The 1,997-nt window shown below is 51.6% G+C and overlaps 1 pseudogene; it reads left to right on the top strand.

Moving 5' to 3' along the window:
* Positions 1-1,029, top strand: part of LOC101771699 — a 16,529-nt pseudogene extending 15,500 nt beyond the window's left edge.
* The last annotated feature ends 968 nt before the right edge of the window (positions 1,030-1,997 follow it).

Raw genomic sequence — 1,997 nt, 5'->3', positions numbered from 1 at the left:
AGCACGCGGGTACAGCTGCAGCACCCACGTCAAAGTCCACCTGGGTCCCCGCCGCCAAGCGGCGCGAGCGCCAGCAGCAGCTCGCCGCGCTCGCTGCCTCCGCCGCCGCCACCACCGCAGGCGCCGGCCCGTCCCGCGACCCCACCAAGCGCCCCCGCGCGCGCCTTTCCGTCGCCACTCCCACCACATCCTCGGGTACATGCCAATCATGCACGTCAATTATCAGCCTGCCTGCGCGCGCCCCGGCCGCTTCGTCTAATCGTATCCATCTCGTGATCTAATTCTTGTCTTGTCTTGTGCTGCTTCATGCTTGCAGGGGATCAGCAGATGGTCACGGTCGCGGAGAGGTTCCCCCGGGAGGTGAGCTCGGAGGCGGTCTTCCGGTGCGTGCGGCTGGGGCCGGTCGACCAGGCCGAGGCGGAGGTCGCGTACCAGACCACCGTCAGCATCGGCGGCCACGTGTTCAAGGGCATCCTTCATGACGTCGGACCTCACAGCCTGGGGAACCCGGGCGGCAGCGGCGGCGCCATCGAGTACCACTTCCGCCACGCCGGGGACGGGTCGCCACCGAGCACTGCCGCTGCTGGCGACGTAGGCGGCGGTGGCGTGGCCAATGTCATCGTATCATCGGCTGTGGTGATGGACCCGTACCCGACGCCCGGACCCTACGGCGTGTTCCCCGCCGGCGCGGCGTTCTTCCACGGCCACCCGAGGCAGTGACCGGCGGCGCGCGCGCTCGCCAGCCGTCTCGCTGCAGTAACGTCACCATGACCCCCGCCTCTCGCTCGCTCGATCTGTCAATTTCGTTAGCTTCCCTAAATTCTTAGCTTCTTATTGAGATGCATAAATTGATGTTCCTTCTAGAGCCTAGCTAGCTTAGGCGCGCCTTAGACTCGTTGCTTCTTGGGATCATTTGATGAGGTGAGTAGCAATATACTCGGTCACTGCAAATGGTTGAAATCTGACAGTTAGGGACCTTGATGAGACATTTGAGATGGTTTCTTGCACTGTTTTTGTTGTTCTTGCTGATGATGTTGGTAATTCTTGTTATTGTGGTGCAGTTTTGCTCATATTATGACGCTATATGGCTTCTTTGCTCTTTTCGCCATGTAGCTTCTATATGCTGCATGTGTCTTCCATAAGGAGAGACCCCTTTGCTTTACTACTTGCACCTTTGCTCTTCAAAAGCTGAGCCCTAGAAACCTAGTGGGCTTTAATTGGTAGCTCGTGAATCCTTGATATGGTGATGTGTTAAGTATTGCCTGTTGATAGACGAGGGAGAGGAGGGTGGAGTCATCATATGCTCATGGTAGAGACAAAATGATCCGATGATTGGAAGCTGTGACCGATCGAGCCATGCGCCGATCCCTTGTTTGATTCAGGAGTTCTTTTATGTTTCCGAGTATAGAACCTCTGAGGAGATCTGGAGATGAGAGCTCGCACATTCTCGTGTTCTTCGTCTCTGACATGATCTTGTTTCCTCGATGATCCCATCACGTCAGGTCCAGAATATTTGTTTTCTTCATGGCCTTTGCAAAGCATCCTGGATCCCGACTATTGTTGCACAGGGGATTAGCCTGTTTGGGCATAACTTTTTTGCTTTGGTCTTCTCACAAGAAATTATATTATTTGCTTCTATCACACAAGAAATGATTGCTAGACCAACCGTGCAGTACCTTGCACTTTGCTAATTAGGTTTTAGTTGGCATGTGTGCATTGACAACCCTCTTGTACAAAATAGGAGATGTATGCATACAAGTATATCTTTACTCAACATATTAGCATAATTTGATGGCGTAGATCTTTTTCTTTGTACATGTGATGCTATTGGCATTATTGTTTGATCAGGAAAACATGGTTAGGCGCTAAATTAGATAAATAATATTTATAGATACATTGAAAATATCCCTAGGTGTGGCTGTTGAGTGCCAATTGTGAGTTCTAAAGATACATAGATGTTTTAAAATATAAGATATTTTAGTTTCTTCTAAGTCAAA

Source organism: Setaria italica, chromosome II (genome assembly GCF_000263155.2).
Source record: "Setaria italica strain Yugu1 chromosome II, Setaria_italica_v2.0, whole genome shotgun sequence".
NCBI classification, from domain to species: Eukaryota; Viridiplantae; Streptophyta; class Magnoliopsida; order Poales; family Poaceae; genus Setaria; species Setaria italica.
Note: the sequence above shows the minus strand (reverse complement) of the source record. Positions and strands in the feature narration are given on the sequence as shown.